The sequence below is a fragment of the Pinus tabuliformis genome, chromosome 9, assembly GCF_031772625.1.
Source record: "Pinus tabuliformis cultivar Carrire ecotype Pingquan chromosome 9, CPIR1, whole genome shotgun sequence".
Lineage (NCBI taxonomy): Eukaryota > Viridiplantae > Streptophyta > Pinopsida > Pinales > Pinaceae > Pinus > Pinus tabuliformis.
This window is the reverse complement of record NC_142307.1, coordinates 763,130,104-763,149,448: the sequence shown is the minus strand read 5'-3', so window position 1 is coordinate 763,149,448 and position 19,345 is coordinate 763,130,104.

Here is a 19,345-nt window from a genome sequence, read left to right as displayed (position 1 = left end):
AATTTTCAGTGCTTAACAAAAGTTTATTGTCCCCAATTTGGATGCAAGAAATTTTAACCAAATTTTAGAATTTACTCTCTTATTACAAGCGCCTACTAATTTAGACGAAAGAAACTTTAAGCCAATTTTAGAATTTACCCTCTTATTACAAGCGTCTCTTGCCCCGATGTGATTTTAGTGAGGGTAAGTTATTTTATCCTAAGGTGAAGCAAGTGATTTATGCATCGGGCAAGTTATTTTGTGCAATGTTTTTCAAGCGCTCTTGCCTCGATGTGATGATTTCAGTGAGGGTAAGTTAATTAATTATGCATCGTCCAAGTTATTTTATACAATGTTTTTCAAGCGCTCTTGCCCCGATGTGATGATTTTAGTGAGAGTAGGTTAATTTATTATGCGTAGGAAAAGTTATTTTATGCAATGTTTTTCAAGCTTTTGCCCCGGTGTGATGATGTGAGTGAGAGTAAGTTAATTTATACCAGGGTTAAAAACAAAAGTGGAACAAGTGATTTTATGCATCGGAAAAGTTATTTTATGCAAAAGTTTTCAAACTTATCCAACTTACACACGTCACAGTTGAGTTTACAGCTGTTGCCATCTCTCTTCATTCCACAGCCCTCTTGCCCCTTTTGCCATTCTCTATTCCACAGCCCTCTTGTCATTCTCCATTCCAATGCATTCTCCATTACATTGAAGATAGATTGTTCAACCACTGTTCATTTCCAAAGATTAAGGTGTTTCAGGAAGGACTTATCACAGTAGGAGGTTATAGAGAAATTTTTGGAGTTTAAGTGGGTTATTGGTTCAACGACACTCATCTTTCCGGACAACATCCAAAGATGGTTGGAGAATCGAAACTCAGCTTTCCAGACAACAACCGTCTTTTGCAGGATTACCATCTGAGGACAATAATATATGCATTTCCATATGAAATCATCCCCTACCATGTACATCGCTATATCTTTCAAATCTCTCTGAAGGTATATAACACTTTTAACTTTGCTATAAATATTGAAAGGAATTCTAGATCGATGGAAGACCCATCCATGCGAAGGGGTTCGGAGAAGTCAATTTTCTAGCGGTGGATGGGGGGGGGGTTCCGAGAAGCGGGCAGAGAGAAGCCATGTAGTTTAATTAGCTAAATAGACGGGGGTTCGGAGAAGCGGGCAGAGCATATCATATAACGTAGATAAGTAGTTTAATTAGCTATATAGAGAGACTTTGTTGGAATAAAGTGTAAAAATGGGATTGCTTTTATATCCTTTTTTTTGGGCGTCTTTGTGCGTCTTTTCATTTGGAAAAGAGAAAAAACAATTTCACTTTTATTTTTTTTTTAACAGAAAAAAAAATTTGCAACAAAATGAAAAGAGAAAAAACAATTTGACTTTTGACTTTTTTTGGTTACCTGTGTAGAAATCTAAAGTCCAAAAAAATCTGAATACTTCAGAGAAAAGGTTCCAGCCAAAAAAACTTCTGAAATCTAAAATATAGCTCTCAAATCTAAAATATGTTAAACAATTACAGTGCCAACATAGTCCAATGGAAAATATGTTAAACAATTATAGTGCCAACGTAGTCCAATGGAAAATATGTTAAACAATTACAGTGCCAACATAGTCCAATGGAAAATATGTTAAACAATTATAGTGCCAACACAGTCCAATGGAAAGATGATTTACAAACCTCATTAATGTTGATGACACTCTAACACCGCTTAGTATTTCTTTATCCATCTTTTTTTAAATTTCTAAAAAAATTATTCAAGTTATCCTATAGTTATACAATTATGACACATTTCCACATTAACGGATACCCCTGAAGCTATAGCAATAGGCCTTATTATGAGATATTGCCACCTGAAGCTATAGCAATAGGCATTTGGTTTATGGGAGAGAAGTAAAATATGTCTATTGCTCTACCCAGCCAGTTCAAACCCATTATAAATGGTAAAACACATTTTCTTTGTTTTCAAGTAGAATGATAAAAACATGGTTCTAGACTGATCCACTATAGCATCCTCCTTCACTGTGTTACTAATTTCATGGAATTCAATTCAATCTTCTATTTTGCAGCTGGTCAGTGGTTCATAGACTTGTAATATGGATGCAATTTAGCTCCAGAAAGTGCTAGTTCTTTCTAATTACCTTTAAACTTAGAATACAATTTAGCTCTAGAAACGGCTAGTCATTTCTATTCACCTTTAAACTTATCAAACATTCCACTATTGGTTTTTCTTAGACCCAGAGTCGGCAGGGACTCCCGCTGCTGCAGCCCTTGCTTTTATTAAACTATGCCTAATAGTGACGAAAAGGAATAATTTTAGTATAACAAAAATGGAATGGTAAATTTTAACTGTCTTATATGTTTTTGCATTCCTTGTATATTTTTGTTGTTTTGAAGTAATATTACATAAAAGATTGTAATTATTTATAATGTGAATTTTATTATTAAATCTTATCATGAAGATTAATACTTTGAAATTTCCTTTCGGTGTTTTTAATTATCTAAACTACATCATTTATAATTACGATTCAACGCTACCATTTTTACTACCAAAGATTAAAACATTTTTTTCACGCTTCTGAACGTAAGCATTGTGTTAGGTCATTGTATTGATTATTTCTTAACAAAACAGGTGTAATCTCTTTGACCACTCTAACACATTCCACAGTTGTATTTATTTTATTTATATATAGTTAAATAATTTAACATCGAACGATACCGCTGAAATTTGTGTGGCATTTAGCATATCACATGCATTCATTAAGTTTAAATGACTTGCGTTTAATATCTAAATAATATATTATAATATTTATAATCGAATCCCTGGATTATTCAATTACATTAAAATGAGTGTTTCGAATACGACTTGATATGCATCTGGTTGAAAAATCTAGGGATTCCTAATGGTGTGAATAAAGTTTTGTTTTTACTATGTAATAATAATTGTATTAGATGTTGCAAAAGAAATTCCTTAAGACAGTAGTGTAGGAAAGAAGGAAAGAGTAATATTAAAGTGTTACTCTTTCATAATGACAATGAAAGCATCACTCGATGTTCCCAAAGAGTGTAAGTAGAATTTTGGATCCTAGTTAAAGAGGGGGGTCTCATGAATTACATCATTAACATGGCAGGAGTATACACAGTGTTAGGTTCTCTCTTTTTGGTCATTTAGTGTATTCTACGTGGGACTTATGGAGGAAGAAATTGTTGTTGTGTTGTTCTCACAATTTTATGGTTGTTAATCCTAAAGCAATTCATACTTTTCAATTTTTTATGACTGACATACACTTCAACATATTTTCGCGATGGTTCTTAAATGTAAAGCAATTCATACTTTTCAATTTTTTATGACTGACATACACTTCAACGTATTTTCCTCATGGGACGTTTATGATTTGATGGCAAGTGGTTGTTAACTTTTAATTGTTTTATTTTATGCAAAACATGTATGACCTAACATGTTTGATTCGGGTGCTTAGTGACAGGTTTATTCATGGCTTCTAAACCTTGACTTATAGCATTTGGAAAAATGAATGCAATCTTTGGAATGGTTTTTCGTTTTCTTATTAGACTCGCAATTATGGAAGTTGCTTCAATTGCAGTTATCAGGAAATGGCCATGTATGTATTCCACATATTTATTGGCACAAGTTCTAGCATGTCATGGACAATATATCACATCGATTAAGGCATTTGTAGCTTGTGTAAATTTTGTCTCTTCTAAGTTTTTCTTGATGAAGACATGCAAAGCTAAAAAAGATTTGGATGACAGGCTTATTCATGGCTTTTAAACCTTCACTTATATCATTTGGGAAAATGAATGCAATGTTTGGAATGGTTCTTTGTTTTCTTACTAGAATGACATTTATGGCAGTTGATTCAATTGCAATTGATCTTCAAGGTTGCAATTTACATATTCTTAGATATGATGATGTCCCTGTTTTCTCTCTTTGATCACTTCTATTTGTTGAAACTTATATCAAAATAATTTTGTTGAGAGTTTTCTTTGAAGTGCAGTTCTTTCAATTGCAGTTGATCTTTGAGGCTACATTTTACATATTCTTTGATATGATGATGTCCATGTTTTATCTCTTTGATCACTTATATTTGCTGAAACTTATATCAAAATAATTTTCTTGAGAGATTTCTTTGAAGTGCATTTGATAAATTGTAGGGATGTGAGTAAAGATTCTTCTAGAGACACTATTTTTTCCTTGAAAAGTAACGTACATATCAATTTTGAATGACTTATCAAAAATAGCAAAGAAAACACAAAAATAAGAAGACTAAAACGAAAGAAAAATAGGACTTAAGGACTTGTTTCACCTGTTGTGAGGATGTAGAGATATTATATGCTATATTGCCAAAATATAAATTTCCAGTACACCCCATCCTACAATATCATTATTTCAACCACCAAGAGCTTCATAAATTACCATGCCACATGGGAAACTGTGACTCCAATAAATTCAACTTGCAAAGTAATCATGACCAGTGAGAGGTTAAATAAACAAATGAGTAGGAAAATATTGTCTTCTTGAAGCAAGCTACAAAACTTCCATTTCTGCAACAACAACTACTTTCTTTTTTTCTTGATGAGAATTAGAAGCATTCCACTTGTGAAACATTGCAACAAAGACATTTATAAATCGAGTTAGAGCACTACCAAAAAGTATTTTATGCCAGTGAAATCTCATCTTGCACAAGAAGATAAACAAGGTTATTTCCATGGTCACGATGGGAATGCCAAATCCTTGACCCCATCTATAGTGTAATCCTCTTCAAAATAATCTACATCGAATGCTTCTAAAGAGGGTTTGTGGCCTCCTTGCACTAGAGGATGTAGAGATATTATATGCTATATTGCCAAAATATAAATTTCGAGTACATCCCATCCTACAATATGATTATTTCAACCACCAAGAGTTTCAGAAATTACCATGCCACATGGGAAAGCAACTGCGACTCCAATAAATTCAATTTTCAAAGTAGCCATGACCATTGAGATCTTAACTAAACTAATCAGTAGGAAAATATTGTCTTCTTGACCCAAGCTACGAAACTTCCATTTCTGCATCGGCAACTACTTTCTTTTTTTCTTGATGAGAAGTAGAAGCATTCGACTTGTGAACCATTGCGACAAAGACATGGATAAATCAAGGGAGAGGACTACCACAGGGTATTTTATATCAGTAAAATCTCATCCCATACAAGATAGGAATGCCAATCTAATCCTATTCAAACTGATCTACATCGAATGCTTCTACAGAGGGTTTGTGGCCTCCTTGCAGGAGAGAAACAAAGTATATTAAGAAGAATAAAATCCCAATTCGATTCAAACTCCTAAAAGAGGATTTTAAAGTGACCAAAGTTATTGTTGTAGCAACCCATTGCATGCAGTGTTTGTTACTGAGTCTCCTTTTAGGAGGTTAATACAGAATTAAACAACTATTTTCAAACTTTGTTGTCCCTTTTAAATATGGGTTTAATTTGCCCAAAATATATAGCAAAAAGTTGTTGTATCCATCAAATTTTTCACGAATTATATTCATTATCGCATACCCATGTTATCTAAGTTGGAAGGTTCTGAATCCTTGTTAGTTTTAATGAGGACAACAAGTTGGAAACTTCAAAACTGAGATTGATATGTAGAGATCATTTATATCAATGGGCATATTATATCCCTGTATTTCATTTGGACTAATATGAATGAATCCTAATCTGTAAATATATCACAACCCAGTTGCAGAGTATTTAAATAACTTGTTAATTTTAATGGGCCAACTAATTTGAAACTCCATAATATGATTGTTTTTCCCCTCCATTACCATATTATGATTCTAAGTCTTTTTTCTATCCTGTGTGACTTTGAAGTTCTATTGTACCTTCTATCCTTAAATTTTCACTCAACCAGAATGAATTGTCTCTTTTTTATGCTATATAGAAACCATGTTGTAGGTCGTTCTTCCCCTTGCCTCAATCCTGTCCCTCCCATTTCCTTCATACAACCTACCTACGTTATAAGTTTCATCGTGTCTCTATTACTTCACTCATCTTCAATCTTTGATCCATCCATTCACTGGTACATCCATCCAGGGGTTAAACTTGATGGGTATGCCTACTCATTAGGGTATTTTTTTATGACTATCTTATTTTTAAATTTCCCTTCACCTGAATTTTATTATTTACATTTACTCATTTCATCTAAATTCTATAAATTATATTCATAATTTCTCTCACATGAAAATAATGAATGTAGATAGTTTCTATTACTTCACTCATCTTCGATCCATCCATCCATCGCTACATCCATTGAGAGGTTAAATTTGACGCGTCCCCTATCCATTAGGGGTTAAATTTGACATGTCCCCCTACCCATTAGGGAATTTTTTTGACGATTTTATTTTTAAATTTCCCTTCACATGTATACAAAATTTAAAAACATGAACAAACTGCATACTTGGACTTTTTTCTAAAAGATCTTCACATATTCAACAACCTCATCTATCATACATTCAATATCATCATGTACAAACTAGATTTTGAATAGTTTAACCAAAAGAAGTAATTGCCAAACATAAAGATCTGTAAATGTATAAACATTGAAAAACAAGAACAAACTACATACTCAGACTTTTTTCTAATTGATCTTCACATATTCAACAACCTCATCTAACATGCTTGGAATGTTTGTTTGCGTTGGCATTAAGAATAGAAGTGAACATTTATAATTACTAATGATTTACAAATAGTAATAACTTAAAGTTTCAGAATTATTAATGATTTACAAATAGTTATAATATTTGCAAACAGTGAGTTCGAGTTCGCTTATATTTTAAATGTTTGCTTCCATGATTTGAAAATAGAAATAACTTTTGCAAATCTATAATTATTAACGATTTACAAATAGTAATAAATTTTGCGAAGAGTGAGTTCGCCTACAATATAAATTTTTGCTTGTGTCATTAAGAACAGAAGCAAAAATTTATAATTATTAATCATTTACAACTAGTAATAACTTTTTGCAAATTTATAGTTATTAATGATTTACAAATAGTAATAACTTTTACAATTTAAATGTTTGTTTCTATAATTTACAAATAATAATAACTTTTGTGAACAGTGAGTTACAATTTTAATGTTTATTTGATGCATTAAGAACATAAGTAAAAATTTATAATTATTAATGATATAAAAATAGTGATAACATTTGCAATTTTATAATTCTTAATGATTTACAATTAGTAATAACTTTTTCAAATAGTGAATTCGCCTACAATTTAAATGTGTGTTCCTCGCATTAGAAACAAAAATAAAAATTGAATAACAATACAAATTTATAATTATTTAATAAAAATTAAATAACAATACAAATTTATAATTATTAATAATTTATAAATAGTAATAATTTTTACGAAAAGTGAAATTGCATACCATATAGGTATAACTCTTTGCAACATTAAAAACAAAGGTAAAAATGAATAATAATAAAGATTTATGATTATTAATGATTTACAAATAGTCATAACTTTTACAAATAGTGAGTTCACATACAATTTAGGCACACTTTGAGAACGTTATTCGTTTAGTAAGTAGGCACCAATTTGGTGGTTTTCTTACACACAATTGTTGGATTGCTTTCTATTTGATGTGGTGTGTACATATTTTCGTTTAGTGAGTAGACGGGGACTTGGTGGTTTTCTTACACGCAATTGTTGGATTGCTTTCTATTGGATGTTGTGTCTGCATATTTTTGGACCTGCTAATATTTTTTTTACACATGTTAGGTGTTTATGTGAAGTTCTATTAGTGAATGCATCCATGCATTTAATTGATTTCATGTCTTTTTGTTGTTTTAAAAAAATAATTTACCCATAATTTAATGTATAACAATATTTTAGAAAATAATTTAATCACAATTTTATGATTATGTTGTTATATCATTATTATAACTTGATTGTAGTATATATATTCTTTATATTATAACTTCATTGTAACATAATATAAATTTCTGGTACACCATTCTTATTATATATTCAATATGATATAACATTATTAAAATTTAATGATTATTTAACTAATATTATTTTTTATAAAATATTATTTGCCTCTTTATAAGACAGAGAGCCAAATTCTATAGGTAATGTGTTATAAGAGCGAAGTGGGTTGAAGAAATTTCTCTTTCTATATAGCAACCATTTCCATGAGAAAGTGGAAGGGTCAAATCTCTAGGAAAATAAATAGACAAAAATTCACTGATACAAGGTGATCAAAAATGAGAATTAAAAAACATGTAAATGTGAAAACTTATCATTGGTCCTCATCAAGGATAAGGGAAGATACGAGCTCACTTGTTTAATAGGCCATAGTGGACCAACATTTCTGTGCCTGTAGACACCATCTCAAATCCCCCTATTTGATGAATTCCTCGTCAAAAATTCACCGTTTCGAACACGGGTTTTAGGAATCATCTAATCACCACATGTATGCAAAGATAATTTTCCCTTGTTAAATCTCTTGGATTGCGAGATGCTCTTAAGCATTCTTCTGTTGAAGAGGAATGTAGAGAAATGGAGGAAAATTATGACAATAATATTCCATAGAGCAAATATTCCTCCTCTGTTGATCATGCCAATCAATTGAAACCTCTGTTATAAATAGTGTTACCTACCGATAAGTTTTACAGGAAAATATCTTGATTCCCTCCATCCAATACATGTGCAAAAAATCTTATGCGTTAAATCTGGTAATGTGTAATATTAAAATTTTATGTGTTCAGAAAATGTGGCAAGTTACAGATTTTACATAAAACTTTGGATGGCAATGTACACATTTTTACCATGAAACTTTGGAGCCACCACAGGAGTTCTCAATTAGAAACCAATACACCAGGGGATAGGTAGAAACTGGAAAAATATTGTAAAAATGCACAAAAGGTGTAATGAAAAATTTTACTCACTAAATGCCAAGTTCAGCAGAAACATGGAGCATTGTGCGGTGGGATCTATAGGATACACAACAAAAGGAGCCTCGTAGAAACTAAAAAAATACTGTAAAAATGTATAAAATGTATAAGAAAACAACGCAATGTTTGGCAGAAAAATGGAGCTTTGTGTGGTCGGCTCTGTGGGATACAGAACAAAAGGAGCATCCATGTAATCATATTAATCTTCACCGAGTAATTGATTGGGAGTTAGTAACTGCGTGGAAATATCAACCGTGGTGTTTCTTGGGAGTTAGTAACTGTCTGGTTGGTCTTAGTATCTACAAATATTAATTTGACGGTAGAGGAGAGTTCTATCGTCTAACATCAAGAATCAAGGGTGGATAATTCTACACGGTAGCAGTTGAGAGTGTTTTTTTCCAAGAGAAACACCTTAAGATGTAAAGATTAGTTACCCAAACTTGGTTCCAACTTAAAAGGTGAAAACTTTAGAAATGTATTAACGAAATAATATTTTGAAAAAGAAAGTGAGTCTAAGGTTCAAAATTTTTTAAATCTTCTTAACAAAAGGCTTCCAATTATTAGGCTGATAGTTTTTTTTAATTAGTTGATCTCTGGTTTTTGTTTATCTTTTATGTTTAAGCGTGAAATTTTTGGACCATATGACTATGACATTTGTCTAACTCAACTCTAGATATTTTTTCCTCCCTATTCTTGTTATGCCTTGTCTTAAGCTTTCCGCGCTTGCTGGGGATTGATCCCTGTACCTGAAAGTCCATTGGATGTTTTCGGTCGAACAAGTCATGTTGATTCAGTTGTGCTAAATGAAAACAAACTCCCAACATATATGAACAAGTGATTTGGAGAATCTAGGATTCCAAGGGAACCAGTTAAGTGGGTCGTTAAAGTTTCTTGAGAAGAAGCACGTCATTCTCGGAAGGAAGAGTGTAGGCTAGAGCTAAGATTGATGAGAGTTTTGCTTTGCAGCTTAAAAGAAAGTCCTCTGAGATTTTGGTCCGGAATACACTAGGGGAATTGTTCTAGATGAATGAGGATGAGAATCCAGCTAAAGAAGTCATGGAATCCAACAACTCTATGGAGAATAATGGATGGTTCAAACCAGATGAAGTTGTCTTGGAGAAGCACGAGATTGGGCTTAGAATTGATTCTTTGAAACATGTAACTAAACCTCTCAAACCTCTCAAGCCTGAGCCTCATAGGGTCTATGATAGTTTTGAAATAGGAGAGAGTTGTGTCAATGCTACTAGAACAATGACATCCCACATAGATAACGAGACATGGAATAGGTTTCTTGTGCAAGTAACTGTGATTCGGATTTAAACAGGAATGCAAAAAATTACAGAGATAACCATAAACACAAAGATGCAGCGGAAATAATACTTCATTTCTTTAATGTAAAATATTGAGATATGCTTACAAATAGAAAATGGAAATAAACAACTAGGACGATGGTAGCTTATCTCTGAGAAGAGATGTGGCAGCTACATGCCTCTGAACTATGCTACAATGAGGCTAGAAGGCCTATTTATTGTTGAGAAACAATGGAAAACCCTAAACATCCAAAAACCTAACCCTAGAAGATGAAATGCCAAACTGTGGGCCCTATTTGGGTAAATTGGTACATCAACTTCTTCTGGTCGTAACTTTTGCATACGATCGCCATTTAATGCGCGCAATATCTCGTTAGAATGATCTATCCAAGAACTACAACTCTAGGAAGAGTAAGATTAAACGATGGAACCCATGCTGCTCTCTAGTTTCCCAAAAAACATCATTTAGGGCCTCAAAAAGGCTCTGGAAGTTCAGGACCCGAAAAACTGCTAAAAATAGTAAACTGTGCTAGAATTAAGGAAACCGAAAAGATGAAAGAAATAATGGTGGAGGTCCAAGTGGACTTGGTGTTAGGCCACCAATATCCACCTAAATCATTCCTCTTGCCTTAGGAAGCAATGGTCCCCCTTGCGTTGAGTTCCTCCATGAGATGAGGAAACTTTTGCTGAACTTGGTCCCTGGTGAGCCACTTGCCCTTGCGAAGGAGTTGGCCTACCTTGACAACTCGATACCGTTGGATATTCCGCTGGTGAGTGTGCTTGATCTGTGTGTCCATGATTCGATTAGTTGCATCTTGTTCCATGCAATTTGGATTTAACTCTATGGGTGTGAGCTATTCTACAATGTCGAATGTGTCTAGTGATGGTGGAAAGTATGGCCGAAGGCAGACCACATTGAACACCGGGTGTAGGCCAAGGAATGGGGGAATGTTGAGCTCAAATTCATTGTCTCCCACAGCCTTGGTAATGGTGTAAGGACCATATCAGAGTGGTCTGATTTTCCAAAAGGATCCGGTAAGGTGTTCCTTTTACAAATGCAACTAGACTTTGTTGCCCACATGAAACTTGTGTGGCACTTGATGTTGATCATGTCGCTTCTTGTACATGGCATTTGATTTCTCTAGAATTTCATGGACCTGCTGGTGAATATGTTGGTTTTGCTCAATGAAGTTGTTTGCCTTATTTGTTTCAGACTGGACATGAGTCGAATCAGCATGAGTAGCTGCAAATGGCATGGCCACATCAATGGGACATAGTGGCTGGAATCCCAAGCCCACCTGAAAAGGGTTGTGGGTAGTTGAGCTATGGAGAGCCTAGTTGTAGATGTGTTCAACATAGGGCAGGCTCTCGTCCCATGCGCGTGGATGCTTTGAGTTGTACATCTACAGAATGTGTACAATCATCTTGTTGACAACCTCTGTCTAGCCATCAGTTTAAGGATAGAAGGCTGTGGACTTAGCGAGTTTGGTGTCCAGCATCGACCAAAGAATGGACGAAAATGTACTGAGGAACCTGTTGTCCTGATCTGAGATGGCAGACTATGGGATCCCAAAGTGTACCCACAGTCATTTAAAGAAGAGTTTAGCAATGGCTTCTATTGTGACATTCTTCTTGCAGGCCGCCATAATGGCCATCTTCGAGAACCTGTCCATGAACGCAAAATAACAGTCATTTCCATGCTTAGTGGGAGGAAGGCCTGATATGTAATCCATTGAGATGGATTCCCAAGGTCGACTAGGGGTAAGAAACGAGGTATAGAGGCCTTTCTTCTTGATGGACGGTTTGGAAATGATGCAGGAAGTGCATGATCTGACGTACTTCCTGACATCCTGTCGAAGATTCGGCCAATATAAATACTTCTGCACTACTATCACCATTTTCTTGACCCTGAAATTCCTAGGAGCCCGACTATAGTGTGCTTCCCAAATCATCTTGGCATGCTCGCTTGAAGGAACACAAAGGTGACCCAGGTGGCATAACAGGGCATCTGGGAGGTTAAAATCTGGAAGATGATGACCCTCCAAGAGTTTATGGTATGTGTGGCCGAATTTTTGGCCACTTTTGTAGAGAGGTGGCCAATCAGAAGTCTCATGCCCACAAGAGTCACAGTGGTTAATGCCATGATCAGCTGTCGACTAAGGCAATCTGCAACATTATTGGTTCTGCCATTCTTATACTTGATATTCAAATGGAACTGTTGCAGGTATGTGGACCACCTCTGATGGTTATCATTCTGTAATTTCCCTTGGGTCCATATGGACTGGACGATTCGGTGGTCTGTGTGGATGACTATTTCCTTCCCCAAAATGTAATTTTTCCATTATTCGCTAGCCTGCACGATGGAATACTTCTCTTTGTCATAAGTGGGCTCCCCTACTCCCCTTCTCTCCCCATCTCTATCTCTACCCCAATCGAATATGACTGGGAATCATTATATTATTTATCCATTTGAAATGCAATGTTATTATCCTCCCCTAGTCAATTTTGAAGAGTGAGTAAAACGATCGATATGAATTGACCCTTACTTCTCCTTTCTTTCCTTGAAAGAATCTACATTCAAACAATGTTCCGTTGTAATCATAATCTGGATTGTGTCATTGAATCTAATTCACGCTATAATCGTTAGGATTCCAAAGGAATCTATGGATCTCACCCCAATGAAATGGGGAGTGATATTCCATCGAGCCTTCTTACCTCAGAGGTTAGAGCATCGCACTTGTAATGTGATGGTCATCAGTTTGATCCCGATAGCTGGTACTTTTCCATTCCTCTCATTTCCATAATCCAGAAAGTTTTATTAGGATCAAGATAGAATGGAGAATACTCTTACAATCATGCATCGGGTCCGTCATGCCATGATCATTTACTCCCAACTAGGAACGGGATGAATGAAATGATTGGAGCTATTAGGATCAATAACAACTTGGAGAAAGATATTATGTTTTCCATATAAAAGAATTCCATTAGTACTCATACAGGTTATACTATTCTTTCTTCTTTCTATCACTATTTGTTAATTGAATAAGGAGTTTCTATGTCCCGCGATGTCTACCAATATCGATGATCGAAGATTCGAGAATTAAAACAATTCAATGTTTAACTTGTCTCTCCGAAGGAACTATGGATGAACATTCTCACCGATTAAAGAATTTCTACCAATTCTTCAGATTCAGTTTGAATTCGATCAAAGAGGACTGATTGGTCGAGACCATACCTTTTTTCCATATGGAACATAAATAAGGATCAGGATATTTATAATTTGATTAAGAATGTCACAAGTATTATTGATCAGAGTCTATTATGAACCAATGGAATTATAGACCAGTTCATGTAATTCCCAGATCCATTGAAATACAATTATTTCAATCCGATTAGGTATGTGGATAAGGTCACCCTTTTTTTAGTGAATGCGATCATGAGTCAGAATATTGGAAATTCTCGCGCACATTGTTATGAAACCAGCTCAAGAAAAAGATAGAAAAGATAGATCAACGCCTTAGAATTCAGCCTCTTCGAGGGGGAAACCTCCTTTACATTACATAAATGAACAATTCTTGGATGATTCAAATGACAAAACCTCCTTTCTATATATAGCAGTCTAAGGAGTCACAATATAACCTAGCCGACCTAACAATAATAATATAAAGCCACAAAAATAACAATAGAGGGATTCTATGGGGCATAGTAATAACAATATGGGGATAATAGGGGCACAATAATATTAATAAGGGGTGCAACTACAATAGTAATGGGGTAATCACTAGTATTATAGGGACCCAACATGTTTTGTATAAAATTCTCATTGTCCCATGTGGAATCTTCAGCGGATAAGTTCTTCCACTTGATAAGATACTCCAAAATTGGTCGATTTCGTAGCTGTCGAGTTCTTGTTTCTGTGTTCCAATATAATTTTTCTTTCCTCATCAAGTTCTGGCAATATTGTTTGAACTGGGATCTTGTCGCCTATAACCTTCTTTAAACATGAAACATGGAAAACTGGGTGCAATCGAGAAGCTGCAGGAAGCTCCAATTTGTATGCCATAGTACCAATCTTTTGCAACACCTTGTATGGACCATAATACACTGGTGATAATTTATTATCCTTCTTAGCTTACTTGAGGGACATTTGCTTATATGGTTGTAAATGTAGGAATACCCAATCACCTACATCAAAACTTCTTTCGCTACGATGTTGATCTACCTGTTGTTTCATTCTATTCTGTGCTAACACGAGGTTATCCTTTAAGAGTTGGAGGACTTGTTGTTGATGTTCAATGTGATGTTCCACTGCTTGAACCTTATAATTTTCACTTAAATATGATGTGATGGATGGTGGCTGATACCCATAAAGTGCCATAAATGGGGTCATTTTTGTTGCTGTATCGAAGGAAGTGTTATACCACCATTCAGCCAGAGGCAACAATTTGACCCATTGTGTCTATTTATCAGATACAAAGCAACGAAGACATCCTTCCAAACATTTGTTTACTATCTCAGTTTGCCCATCCAATTGAGGATGATAAGATGAGCTATGAGCTAACTGAGTACCAAGACAAGAAAATAATTCTCTCCAAAAATTTCCAGTGAAAATGGGATCTCCGTCACTTACAATAATCTTTGGGTTTCCATGTAGCTTTTGAATTGTTTCCATAAATGCAGTAGAAACTGTACTAGCTTTAAATGGATGTGATAATGCACAAAAGTGTGCATACTTGGTAAGTCTGTCAACTACCACCATGATGAGACTCTTTCCCTCGGACTTGGGTAAAGCTGTGATAAAATCCATTGAAACCTCCTCCCAACGTTGGCTTGGAATGGATAAAGGTTATAATAGACCCGGTGTCTTAATTGTTTCAACTTTACTTTGTTGGCAAACCAAACATTCTGCCACAAACTTTTGAATATCTGATTTAAGGTCATCCCAAAAAAATTCCTTCTTAACCCTGTGGTAAGTTTTTAAAAATCCTGAGTGGCCTCCTAAGGGAGAAGTGTGGAATTCCATAAGAATGTTTTGTTTTAGCTAGGAATTCTTACAGAGGTATAAGCAATCTTTGTACCATAACGAATCATTTTGCTAGCTAAATGTATCAGACATATTGGAATCTTGTTGTAACTTTTGAATAAGTGCCCACACATCTTCATCATTCTTCAATTCATCCCTTGCTTCGTTTATCCAATCTGGTTGGATAATAGAAATGGCGCACAACAATGCTTCCACATCCTCATCCTTTCTTGAGAGTGCATCTGCCACCACATTTTGCTTCCATCTTTTGTAGACGATTTCAAAGTCATAAGCCAACATCTTTGTGACCCACTTTTGTTTCTCTTCAGAGGATAATATTTATTCTAAAAGGTATTTAAGGCTATCATGATCCGTTTTTACCTTGAAGTGTCTTCCCATTAGGTAGGGTCGCCATTTCTTAAGTGCATGGAGTATTGCCAACATTTCCTTCTCATAAATAGATTTGTGTAAAAACTTTCCCTTGATTGGACGACTTTCAAAAGCAATGGGTCTTTCATCTTGCATTAAACAACAACAATTCCATTTCCTGAAGCATCACATTCCAAAATAAAGGTTTTTGTGAAGTCCGGTGTAGCTAAGACCGATGCTTGGCACATTGCCTCTTTAAGATGTTTGAATGCCTTTGTTGCTTCTAGAGTCCATGAAAATGCATCTTTCTTCAATAATGTTGTTAGAGGTGCTGCTATTCTCCCATAATTCTTAACAAACTTGCGAGAATACCCTGTCAACCCGAGAAATCCTCGCAGATGCTTTATGGATGTGGGAATTTTCCATTCCTTAATGGCTTTAATTTTTCTAGGGTCTACCTTAACTCCTTCATGAGATACAATATGATCCAGATATTCCACCTCTTGTACTCCAAAGAAACATTTGGATCTTTTTGCATATAATTGTTTCTCCTCCAATAGTTGTAGCACCCTGTTAACATGTTCAACATGATCCTTCCAAGACTTGCTGTAGATTAGTATATCATCAAAAAATACTAACACAAATTTTCTAAGGAATCGTTTGAAAATTGAATTCATCAAACCTTGAAATGTTGAAGGTGCATTGGTAAGGACAAAAGGCATGACCAAAAATTCATAATGATCCTCACGAGTTCTAAATGTTGTTTTCAGAATGTCTTCAATCTTCATTCTGATTTGATGATATCCTGAACGAAGATCCAACTTGGTGAAGTAAATTGATCCATGCAATTCATCGAGTAATTTGTCAATGACAGGAATGGGAAACTTATCTTTAATAGTGATCTTGTTGAGCTCCCTCTAATCCGGACACATGCGCCATGATCCATCCTTCTTATGCACCAATACGATTGGAGCAGAGAAAGAACTTTGACTTGGTTGAATTATACCAGCCTCTAGCATTTTTGCAACCATACGTTCAATTTCACTCTTTTGGGCATAGGGATATCTGTACGGCCTAATGTTTGGAGGAACACTTCCTGGAATCAGATGAATAGCATGATCATGATCATGAATAGGTGGGAGACCTTTGGGAGTCTCAAATACCTTGGAATGATTGTCCAAGACTTTTTGGAGATCTAGAGAAATAGATGATTCCACTGTGGACACATCTAGTGAGCATAATTGTTCAATTACACCTCTTTGTTCCTCTTTTTAGAAGCTTTTTCATACCGTTACAGCTGATTATCTTTCCCGGTTTCCCTGCAATACCCCTTAATTCAACTTCCTTTCCTTCCATATAAAATTTCATGAAAAGTTCTTGAAAATTAAAAGCTATTGTACACAAGGATTGCATCCATTGGACTCCTAGTACAACATCAGCACCTCCCATTGGAATGGAAAGCATTGGGCTAGTCAATATATATTCTCCCATGGATAGCTTGATAGTATGGCACTTTCCCAAGCAATTTATTGTTCCTCCATTTGCAACCATCACTTGACACTCTGGTGCTGGATATAAGAAGTAATTCAATTCTCTTGCTACCTTACAATGAATAAAATTGTGGGTACTTCCTGAATAAATCAACACTATTACCTTTTTCTTCTTGATTTGTCCTTCTATCTTGATCGTTTGAGGAGTGGTAATTCCCGCCAATGCATTACAAGATATGGTCGGATTCATTTCTTCTTTATCTAGGCTTTGTTCCTGGAGTATATCCTCTTCTTTTGACCTTTCTTTCTCCTTTTCTTCTTCCTCTTCACAATCTATGTAGAATAATTTCTTCTCAGCACACTTATGGCCTTTAGTGTATTTGCTATCACAACTGTAACAAAGCCCTTTTGCTCTTTTTTCTTCCAATTGGTGTGGTGTCAACCTTATAGGTTGTGGAAGACTAGCGGAAACAACACTTCTGTCTTTATAGTCGTGAGTGGTATGCTTCCTGGTTGCCATAATTTTGCTTTCCATTTTTCTTGCTAACCTGAATGCCTTCTCTAATGAATCAGGTTCCCAAAGGCGAACATCATGTTGGATATTATCCTTTAAAGACCCTATGAACACATCAATCCTATGCTCCTCTGGAATATCTTTTACCCTTATGTTCAATTTTTGGAACTCCTCAATGTGCTCCATTATTGAACCCTTTTGTTTGAGACTTATCAATTGGCTAAAAGAAGTGTTTCTTTTTGTATCGTCATAATGTGCTATCAATTCTTCCGTAAAAATTGACCAAGCGATAAATTTCTTATGAGAGCAAAGCCATTGATACCATACAAACTGATTTAGTTCCAAATATAAAGTTGCAATACGTACCTTTTGTGTGTTTTGCACATTATTGAGATCAAAAAATTGCTCCATCTGTAATATCCATGTTGCGGGATCATTGCCATCAAACTTCCTCATATCGATTTTTGGAATATGGTGGGTCTCTGATCCAACATTAGAGTCTATGGAATCATGATTAACATTTATTTTGTTCTCATCATGGGTTTCCTTTACTACCCTTTCACCATTAGTGACCCTTTGTTGTAGCAACTTATTCATATTTGTCTTCAATTCTTCCATGTCTGTCTTCAAATCTATCTTCAAATCATCCATCTTAGCCTCCACGTCAGTCATCTTACCTTCTACACCTTTCCTTAAACAATCCATCTTAGCTTCTACGCCTTTCTTTAAACCATCCATATTAGATTTTGTTCCTTTTTGTGCAAGGGATAGTTGTTGCACTTGGTCTTGTAATTTTGATATATCATGTTGCATTTCTTCCTCTTCTTCATGAGTCATGCTAGAGCTTTCAAGTTCCTTACTAGATGTTTGCATTTTCTTTCCTCGGGGAATCAGTTACCGATAATAATGCTCTACTATGCCCTTTGAATTCCTTAAAAATAAATTTTCAAACCAAGCTTAAGCAAAAATTTAAGAAAATCTACACACCTTTTTTCACTTTGTAGGAGCTCGATATTGCCTCTGATGTATCTCTCTACTTTCCAACCAACTAGATCTGAATTTGTGACCTGCAATAGCCCTTTGTGTCCTCTTTCCAATTCCACAAGTCTGACCCAAATTGGATTCTCCAAGGAAGAGTTATGCGAAATCTCCCACAGTTACTTGATTATAGACTAGTTCAGTAGAGAAAACTTGTACGACGTGCCACGAGTCACTGTTTCAACCTTTGGATCTGAAAAATACATACAAGAAACTACAATTCGTCCTCTTTCTGTACCTTCTTACAAAATTTCAATCTGATCCCGAGAGAGAAAGTTATGACGCTTTTCCCCAAGTCACCTGTTTCGAATGTAATTCAGGAGTCTGCAAAAAGACCAACTTCCTCAGATCATATCTCCGCAAATATAGCACGAACAACTCTGAAATTCGGACCCGAGGTTCAGCGCGATTTCTTCTCAAATGGTATTTTTATTGCAAATTCTGAAATGTCGCAGAAAAAAGTTATATCAAAAATGCCATGAGGACCTATTTGGAGCAGCGAAACCCTGGAATCGAAAGCTCTGATACCAAATGTTATGAAACCAGCTCAAGAAAAAGATAGGAAAGATAGATCAACGCCTTAGAATTCAGCCACTTCAAGGGGGAAACCTCCTTTACATTACATAAATGAACAATT